This window comes from Canis lupus, chromosome 8 (genome assembly GCF_048164855.1).
Source record: "Canis lupus baileyi chromosome 8, mCanLup2.hap1, whole genome shotgun sequence".
Taxonomy (NCBI): domain Eukaryota; kingdom Metazoa; phylum Chordata; class Mammalia; order Carnivora; family Canidae; genus Canis; species Canis lupus.
In genome coordinates this window covers 36,319,187-36,329,990 of record NC_132845.1, presented here as the reverse complement: position 1 = coordinate 36,329,990, position 10,804 = coordinate 36,319,187, and the positions used below count along the sequence as shown (strand labels likewise).

The 10,804-nt window shown below is 39.4% G+C and overlaps 1 pseudogene; it reads left to right on the top strand.

Moving 5' to 3' along the window:
* Positions 1–2,116: 2,116 nt before the first annotated feature.
* On the top strand, positions 2,117–2,911 carry LOC140639172 (ribosome biogenesis protein NSA2 homolog; annotated as a pseudogene).
* Positions 2,912–10,804: the final 7,893 nt, after the last annotated feature.

Genomic DNA, 10,804 nt, shown 5'->3' with positions numbered 1-10,804 from the left:
AATATAGTTCTCCCTCTCTTCTAGCTTCCAGGGTAGCTAGCTGCTAACTACTAAACTTTTGTATGTAACCTGTTTTTTGTGTGTGGAATATTTTTCTATCAACTCTTCATCCTTGGGGCACTGAAATTTCATAAGGATGCGTCTTGGTGCAGCCTTTTAAAAGGGTTGTTTTGGGAGAAACACTTTTTGGACTTAATTTAGATACCTTTGTACTTTGATTTTCCAAAATATCATCAAATTATTTCTCTGTTTTATTTGTTTTCTCTGTTCCATATTTCTACAACCTCTATTAGTTTGCTATCAGGGGTAGAATCCTCCCATTTCTTTATCTTTTCCATATTATTATTCATATCTTTGTCTGTGTTCTACTTTCAGTGGGATTTCTCCAACTTAATTTTCCAATTCTTTTGAATTTTCAATTTTAGTTATATTGCTAATTTGCAAGAGCTTTTTCTTATTTTCTTATTGCTCCTTTTTTACAGCATCCTTGTTTCTTTGAGTATGCTAATTATTGCTTTCTTTAAAATTAGTTTTCTTCTCCTAGTTTTTTCTTTTCTCTCTGCTTTTTGTGTTGTAGGCCTTTCTCGAAATTCTAGACCGTTTTCCTTCTGTTCATTTTTTTTTAATTTTTATTTATTCATGATAGGCACACAGTGAGAGAGAGAGAGGCAGAGACACAGGCAGAGGGAGAAGCAGGCTCCATGCACCGGGAGCCTGACGTGGGATTCGATCCTGGATCTCCAGGATCGCGCCCTGGGCCAAAGGCAGGCGCCAAACCGCTGCGCCACCCAGGGATCCCTCTGTTCATTTTTAAAAAAGATTTATTTATTTATTTGAAAGAGAGAGCAGGGGGAGGGGCAGGGGGAGAGGATGAATCTCAAGTAGACTCCCCTCTGGGCACAGAGTCCAAAGTGGGGCTCAATCTCACAACCCTGAGATTATGACCTGAGCCAAAATCATGAGTTGGACACTTAATAGACTGAGCCACCCAGGCACCCCTATCTTCCGTTCATTTTTTTTTTTTTTTAGGATTTTACTTATTTACTTAAGAGAGAGTGGGAGAGGGAGAGGGAGAGAGATCGCACGTGCACAGGGAGGGAGAGGGAGAAGCAGACTCCCTGCTGAGCAGATAACCCAATGCAAGGCTTGATCCCAGGACCCTGGGGCAAACGCTTAACCCATTGAATCGCCAAGGTTCTCTCATTCTATTCACTTTTAAGACTGAAATATTTGGAAGACTGATTGGAAGTCTGTGATTGGGCAATGTGATGACTACTGGAGTTCAATATATGTACTGGATGTTTTTTACCTTGGGGAAATATATGTGTGTGTATGTTTGTTCCCCTGTCTCCTCTGATTGGGCCATTGAGATTTTCTAGAGAAGGACAATCCATAAGGGTATAAGTGTGGCAGCTAGTGTTCTGGGTTAAGGGGAGGGGACTGAGCACCTTACTATTCAGGATGCCGCCTTTCCTGTATTTCTTGTCTTCTCAGAGGCCACCTCACCCAAGACAAGCCTGGGTGTCTCTGAATTCAAAAGCCCTCTGGTTCAATTGCTCTCAAAAACAAATCTCTTCTCTCCCACCGAAGTTAGAGAGTGGTAGTCACCTGGCTAGGCAGGGTTGGGTTATAGAAATCTAATTGATCCTTTTATAGACTTTCTACATATTCCCCTGTTCAATTGTAGCACACTTTCACCTTCCTTGCACCTGGTACCCCTGGGATTTTCATCTCTTCTGGGTTCTTCAGAGAGAATAGAATTGCTTCTCACTAATGTACCTCTATCCACAGACACTTAGGTTTATTTGTTTTAAGCTTTCTCTGCTCTGCTAAATCAATTCCCAACATCCCACATAGTCTTTGTCTAGTTTATATATTCTGGTTTGGGATTATATATGTTTTCCTAGTTTCACCAGTGATGGAACGCATATTTTATTCTAGTCCTTCTTGGTACTTCAGTGGTTTTTCTAAAGAAAGTAAACAGAAATGTCTATTTGAAACCAGAAGATTCTGCCATTTCCTGTGTCAGGTTGCATGGAGTTAGCTCCTGGGCCTCTGACACCCCAAAATTGAAAGCTTCTTCATGTCCTGGCAGCTGTACCTGGCAGCCATCACCATGCCACAAAATGAATATTGTGAACTATACCATAAATGCTATGGATGATGTTTGGATTACTATGAGAAAAAGGTAAAGAAAGAAGGTCAGAGAGGCTCATGAATGTTCAAAGAAGGCCAAAAAAATGGTCAAAGAGCTAAGCTCTGCCATAAACAGCACCATGCTGAGAAAACACAAATGAAAAAAGATGATCAAGATGCATGAAGAGAGGCACCTCAAACAAAAGAATGATGAAAAGACTCCACAAGGAGCAGTACCTGCCTATCTACTGGAGAGAGAGGGATAGTCCACGCTAACGTGATTTCCAATATGATTAACAAAAATGAAAAGAGATAGTGGGAAAATGGGAAGTCCTCCTGTCAAGAGTTCATGCCCAGGGAGACAGAGAAATGTGAAAAATTATTTGAACAGAAAGACAAAGAAGAAAGCATGGAAGAGGGAGGTTACTAAGTCAGCTTTATTGGAAACGGCTTAACTAAAAAACTACCTAAATACAAAAGATTCATTAGGCCAGTGGACTTAGTGTCAAAAAGGGCCTACAACACATCCGGAACTGGAAGCCACCTTTGCCTGCCAATACTTGGTGTAAAGAAGAATTCTTCATTCCCATTATACTATGTACCGTTTTGGGTGTTATTACTAAAGATCTGGTTATCTGAGTGAATGTGAGTGAGCTGGGTGATGTGACACAAGGAGGCAAGATTACTTAGGGAAAATATGCCCAGGTCACCAACAGTCCTGAAAAATGAAGTCTTACTGTTTGACAGAAGTTTCATACAAGGAAACTTTGTATGAAATTGTATGATTATTGGAGACTACACACCAATCAGGAAAACTGCCATTATTGTGATGTTTCTGAATACTACCCAGCAGTTTTATGTGTCTGCAATCATTGAGAGAACTATTTATTCTATTTGAAAAAGCAAAACAAAACAACCCCCCCCAAAAAAACATTAAATAGACAAATTTTACAAACAAAAACAAAAACAAAAAAAGGAGATCTTCATCCCTTCCTTGCCCCTTCCACTTCCACTGCTTAATTCACATCCTCATGGATTCTCACCTGTACCTTTTAAATATCCTCTAGCTGCTTTCCTGGTCTCCAGTTTCTTTCCCCCCTAATTCATCCTTCACAGATAATCTGATCTGATCGCATCTCTCCCCAACTCAAGAACATTTTATGGCTACTCACAACAGACAGAACTGTGTCCTTCCCAGTTAGGTTTCAATCATCCTTTCTAGTCTTTCATTTACCCCTAGACTCATAAACTTTATTTTCCAACAAGCATCTATTGAAAAGTTACCATATGCCAGGTCCATACTAGGCATTTGTGAATACAAAGATATAAATACAATTCGTGCACTCAGAAACATCAGAGTCACAGACAAGTAAAGGCTGTTTCCCATCCTTATATCTATTAAAATTCTGCCCATTCAAAGTCTACCTCAAGCAACAAACTTCCTTTATCTTCATTTTGAAATTAATCTCTTCTACCCCCAGGCTCCCCTGTGCATTTCCTCTGTACTGCAACTTGAACACTGAATCCAGATTACCTTAAATATGCCTGTAGATGTGTCCTGTGTCCCTCACCTGATGTAGAACTCCTTAGTAGGGACAACAGAGATCTCTGTTACATTAGGAAAGTGTTTTGCATAAAGCAGGAATTCAGTAAAAATGTTTTGAAAACATCAAGTTTTTCTGTTACTGAATTCAAAGAAGAAATGTTCAGTGACATTTATATAGGGACACTGAATTGCTTTATTTATTCTTTTGACATCCAAACACGCATTAACCTGCTGTGGACCAGGCCCTGTGCCGTACAATGTGGTAACAGAGATGAAAAAGGCACAGCTGTGTCCTGAATAGGCTCACAGTCCAGTGAGGAGACAGTAGTGCAAACAATTGCAAAACATAAGACAGAGCTATAAGAGAGGCGGAGCAGGACAGAAAGAACTTAGAGCCCTGCCTGGGAAGGGGGCAGGCACCAGAAAGAAGGTTATCTCCAGCCAAGATGTGAAGGATGGAGAGCAGGTCCCTAGAAAGAAAAAGCATAAAGAGGAAATCCTAACTGATGTTACTTTCACTTTGGGCTCTAGTGAAGGGTAGGGGGGGACCATAGTTCTTGTTCAGATTCATCCTTTTGGTATTCAAATGCTTGTGAAGGACCTACTGTGGTCCAAGTCCCATGCTAGGCAGATATTTTTAATATAAATTATCTAAAAAGTGGATTCAATGGGGCGCCCGGGTGGCTCAGCTGGTTAGGTATCTGCCTTCAGCTCAGATTGTGGTCCCGGGATCCTGGGATCAAGCCCCGCATCGGGCTCCTTTGGTTTGGTGGGGTCTGCCTCTCTCTCTCCATCTGTCTCTGTCCCTCCCCTTCTTGTGCTCTCTTTCTCTCTCTTATGTCTTTCTCTCTCTCTCTCTCAAATAAATAAAATGTTTTAACAAAAATAAATAAAAAGTGGATTCAAAAAGGAGCAGAACATTTTAATTCAAAGGGTTTTGTGAAGAACTGCAATAATTTCATCCAGATAAGTGTTCTGATGATTTCCTAATTCAAAGAAAAAGCTTAGAAGAATGCATGTAGAAAATGTATCTGTTACCCAGTTTCTCTCAAATATCTGCTGCCCCTGGAAGCCTTTGGCAAGAGCTGCATTGCAATCAATTCCTGGTTGAATTCTCTGATGAGGGTCGGAAATGCCATTATTCTGAGCTGTTGATTAAAGAGGGATTCTCATGCTGTATATACCAGATGTGCAGGAGGTGCGGCCAATGGCCTGTGCTGAATGATTAGGAGCCTGATTTATATTCTCTTTCAGAGGCAGAGGCAGTATACTTCTCATAGTGGCTGAGGACGGAAGTGTGTGTGTGTGTGTGTGTGTATGTGTGTGTGTGTGTGTGTGTGTGTAATACTGACTTCATGTCAGGCACCATGCTAAACCCATTATCTTCTTAAATTTTCACTCTAATCCTTTTGAGATAGATGTGTTATGGTGATATCTAGTGACACAGGAAGAAGTATTTATTTTCTTCTATTATTATTTTGATTATTCTCTTACAGTTGTAGCAGGGAAACTGCCAGCCAATTCTTAGTATAAGTAGACACGGTCACCTTAGGACATATCTTTATTAAAAAAAAAAGATTTTATTTATTTATTCATGAGAGAAACACAGAGAGAGAGAGGCAGAGACACCGGCAGAGGGAGAAGCATGCCCCATGCAGGGAGCCCGATGTGGGACTCAATCCCAGGACTCCAGGAGCACGTCCTGGGCTGAAGGCGGCACTAAACCGCTGAGCCACCCAGGGATCCCTGGACATATCTTTCTATCTATGAAAGGGTTACTTCAGTAGTCTCTCTTGCTTGTGTAAATATAAGGAAAAGTAAGCATTCCATGTCCCAGGGAAGGTTATATAACAGCACTGGTTTTGTGATTGACTCTGTTTTTCCCTCCTAGTCTCTCCAAATTTGTGGAGCTTATAGGTAGAAAGGGACTGTGAACATCCAGGAAGCTAAGGGATAAAGCCCCTTCTTTTTGAGGTTCAGCACTAGAACTTCTTTGAATGAATGCTCCCCTAACTTAAATGTTAGTTTCACAAGAGCAAAGTTCACTCTATGTCCACAGAACCTAAATGGTGGCTGGCACTAGTAGGTGCTCAATAAAAATTATTGAATGACTCTTACCTCAGTTCTTTACCCCATACCCCCACTTCCAAGTTTTCCAAACTAAACTTTTTCTTTTTGAGGGGGCTGTAGAAGGAGAGAGAATCTTAAGCAGGCTCCATGCCTAGTGCAAGGCTTGATACAGGGCTCAATCCCATGACCCTGAGATCATGACCTGAGCCAAAATCAAGAGTTGGATGCTTAATAGATTGAGCCACCCAGGCACCCCCAGACTAAACTTTTACTCTTCCTTTTTTTTATTAACTCTGTTCACTCATATTCGTGACATTATTAACCAAAAAATTTAAGCAGCTTCTACAGCCTCATTATACATTCACTTTCAATTGAAAATGACAGTCACATCCTCAAATAGAAGATATTTGTTTTATTTGTTATAACCAGAAAATGTGCAACCATTTTATCTAACATATATGCCAAGTTATTTAAATAAGTAAGCTAAAAAGAGGTTGAGGTAATAAGAGGGTATGTTAGGCAGTCCCTACTTCTGAGTTTAGTAGTAATTTTTCTTCACTGGAAGCTATGATAAATTTATTGTTTTGAGATGGCATGTAGTTTGTAAAAAGATTTAAACCTAAGTCTTCAAATAGCTTTAGCTGAATTCCATTCAAAGTGCTTTTAGGGATGCCTGGTGGTTGAGCAGTTGTGCATCTGCCTTCGGCTCAGGGCATGATCCCAGAGTCCTGGGATCGAGTCCCGCATTGGGCTTCTCGCAGGGAGCCTGCTTCTCCCTCTGCCTGTGTCTCTGCCTCTCTTTCTCTCTGTGTCTCTCATGAAGAAATAAATAAATAAAATCTTTTAAAAAATAGTGTTTTGGGATCCCTGAGTGGCGCAGTGGTTTAGCGCCTGCCTTTGGCCCAGGGTGCGATCCTGGAGACCCGGGATCAAATCCCATGTCGGGCTCCCAGTGCATGGAGCCTGCTTCTCCCTCTGCCTATGTCTCTGCCTCTCTCTCTCTCTCTCTCTCTCTCTGTGACTATCATAAATAAATAAAAAAATTTTAAAAAAATTAAAAAATTAAAAAAAATAAAAATAAATAAATAAAAAATAGTGTTTTTAATTGGCTTTGTCATCATTATTTGATGTTTTAAAACTCTTTATAAAACTACAAGAGGACAGAACTAGACAAAATGTATTTTAGCCTGTTAATAATCTGTTACCTATGATTTGAGAGGAAACCAATGTTCTTTCAATTCAATTCAACAAACACATAATGAAAACCAACTGTGTGCCAGGCTTCATGACATAAAAAGGAAAATTGTAAAATGAAGTCCCTGCTTCTAAGAAGTGTATAGTCTAATGGGGAGAGACAGATGACTAAGGAAATGGTTCTAGTCAGAGAGAAGCAATGAAACCAGATCTGAGGGCTTTTCTGTGATAGGATAGAGGCATTGTCTACCCACTGTATCAGGAGGGAAGGCAGAGCACACATTTACAAATATAGATAGTTTCTATTCTCTTTTTAATATAGTTTCTATTCTGAATTGATGAGAGTTTCATTCCATCTTAATCTTCTTTATCCACTTAATCCCTCTACTACTACTATGTGTAGGATCAGATTCAGGGCAATAATATTTAGGTTTAGAATAAGCTTAAAGGAGAAATGCTGGCCTTCAGTCTAGAATGTCTAGACTATCTATCTGAAGAATTAAGACAAGAATGAAGGACAAACAGCCAATTATGCTGCTTCATTGATTAAAGATATAAATGAAATTTCTTCTCAATTTATTCTGTACACTATCATAAATATTTTTAAATTGCTATGATAAAAGGTCTTGGCTGGAAAAAAATGCTCTTAGCTGTATTTTCATCTTTTGGCCAGGTAGCTGTCTTTGGAAAAGAGACCAAAAAAAAAAAAAAAAAAAGAGAGAGAGAGAGAGAGAGAGAGAGAGAGACCAAGGAAGAGGAAGCTTCAGGCCAGATATTCTAGAAATCACTACTATTCTGACAGACACCTCTCCTACACTGTCAGGTCAACCAAGAGACATCTGAGACATCTGAAAAATATAAAGTTCAGGAGGGTTTTCACATTTTTCCTAACATAGTTATTTTCTATATACATTCCAGGATGCTATGCTAAGCACTTTCCCTACATTATCCCAGTTAATCTCACAATAATGCTATAAAGAAAGCTTCACTGTCTTTTCTTCATTTTTTAAAAAGATTTTATTTATTTATTCATGAGAGACACAGAGAGAGGCAGAGACACAGGCAGAGGAGAAGCAGGCTCCATGAGGGAGCCCGATGTGGGACTTGATCCTGGGACTCCAGGATCATGCCCTGGGCCAAAAGAAGGTACCAAATTGCTGAGCCACCCAGGAGTCCTGTCTTTCTTCATTTTAAATGAAAAAAAAAAAAAGAGTCACAAAGCCACCAGAGTGTGAGGCCCATGTAGGCATATGTGGTTTGTGTTTGTGTGTTTGTTTGTTTTATCCCTGTGTCCCCAGCACCTAGAACAGAGCCTGGAATTGCACAGACGTTCATAAATAGTTATTGAATGAATGAAAGGATGGATGACTAAATGGTAAAGAATTTTCTCAATGTCACATAGATGGTAAAGGTAGAGTCAGGACTTCAACTCAGGTCTGTTTGATTGCAAATCTCTTTCTATTTCCTATACCCTATTATCCACACATGGCTTGAAACTTCCTTTTCTTTTCTTTTTTTTTTAGATTTTATTTATTTATTCATGAGAAACACACACACACACACAGAGATAGAGAGAGAGAGAGAGAGACAGAGACACGGGCAGAGGGAGAAGCAGGCTCCATGCAGGGAGCCCTATGCAGGACTCAATCCCGGGACTGCAGGATCATGCCCTGGACTGAAGGGAAGCACCAAACCGCTGAGCCACCCAGCGATCCCGAAACTTCCTTTTCAATCCAGACACTTGCAAGATCAGAGAATCCAATGTTTCCACAGGCACCAATTGGCAAGCTGACTAAATTAGTCTGGCCAAGAAGCTAGATTGGGAGTAGAGGGAGCAGTCCTTGTTTTGAGGGGACCCAGAAACAGGGATAGTGGTGGTTAGGTCACTCTTAGACTCCATCAAAGTTGGAACCTTTGAAGATATGTTGTGAAGATTAAATAATACCCTGTATGTCAGGGACTTTGTCCGTCTTTGAGACATAGTAAGCATTTAATACATAGTTGCAGGAACTAAGGAGGTGACTATAAATTTTGTAGAACACACGAGGTACTACTACAATTTTGAAAGCAAGTGATGCTAGAGCTTTAGACAGTAAAAACCAATGCCTGATACGGTTACCTGACTCACAAAAACTCACAAAATAAATAATCATTTGAAAGACTGCATGTGCTTCCCATTTGCCTTTGTATTTTAATATAACAAGGATATTGGAAAATGTATTTTTAAAATTCTATTCTAAGCACTTTACAAACCTGTACTCACCCTCAGAAAAATCTTTGAGATAAAGATCATCATCATGGATAATTCCATAGATTTTATTTCAGTCTGTCACTAACCGATTAATCTGTTATTTGAAAGGTAATGGAAGCACAGAAAACCTAAGTAATTTGCCAAGATCCCACAGCTGGTTGGTGCAGAGGACTTAGAAATGGCTCTCTCCTTGGCTATAGGGTAGAGGCTATATAACAGACAACAGAGTACAGATTTGTAACGCTCCTGATGGAGCCAGGGTGGGGCCATGTTCTCACCTTAAGCCTTTTTTGCACACCTGGAGTAACAATACCTGTACTACCTACTACTCAGAGTAGTTAAGAGCAGTATAGGACACTGAAGTCTATAGTAAACTTTATTTAACTAATTAATTTATTTATTTCAAGTATAATTAACATGCAGTGGGAAAGAATTAGTTGCTGTCCATTAGCTTCCTAGAAGCATGTTCATGGTCTGGATATTGTCTTAGTTCCTTGTTGAGGCTTTTAGAGTTTATATCTTTGGAAGACAAAGGCCTAATTAAAGCAAACAGATACAGGGCAGCCTGGGTGGCTCAGTGGTTTAGAGCCGCCTTCAGCCCAGGGTGTGATCCTGGAGACCTGGGATTGAGTCCTACGTCGGGCTCCCTGCATGGAGCCTGCTTCTCCCCCTGCCTGTGTCTCTGCCTCTCTGTGTTCTCATGAATAAATAAATAAAATCTTAAAAATAAAAAAAAGCAAACAGATACAAAAATCAACCAGTCCCTTCACTGAAGTGCAGCTAGCTTTTGCACATAGTATTCTTTCTTTTCCTTGCTGAAGTGATGACAAAAGCTATTTAGGATCATAGGCAAACATATCTTATTACAAGCAATCCTCCATCATCCTGCTGACACCTTCCAATTCCTTGAAAAACACGTAAGTGCTCCCAATATCAAAACCTCAAAATAAATGAAGCAAAAATTGAGAGACTTAAAGGGAGCAATAGACAAATCCACAATCCAAGTTGGATATCTTAATATTCATCACACAGTAATTGATAGAAGCAAGTAGATAAAATTAATAAAGATACGAGGCTTGATCACTATCAATCAACTGAATCTGACATTTATAGAATGTTATACTATATCCAAAAACTACATAAATACATCATTTTGAAGTGTACCTGGAATATTTATTAATATAGACCATATTTTTAAAAAATAAATTTCAAAGGATCAAAATTATATAGAGTATGTTCTTTATCCATGGCTAAATTTAATTTAATCATGGACAATCTAGAAAAGCTCCAAATATTTAGAAATTAAGCAATTATAACCAAGAGCCAATGAAGTAATCACAAGGGAGATAAAATATTTCTAACTGATGATGATAATTTCACAACATATTAAAAGCTGCAGGATGTAGACAACACTGTGCATCAACCTACACTGATTGTTGAAGGTTATAAAATGTGGTTGAAATTTTATACCCTTCCCATCAAGAGCTATAATCTCTGTTTCCTCCCCTTCATCTGAGTTGGCCTTGGTGACTTTGATTGTAACCAGTAGAAGTTGATAGAAATAGCATTGCTTTACTTCTAAGGTATGTCAAAAAGATGTCGAACAA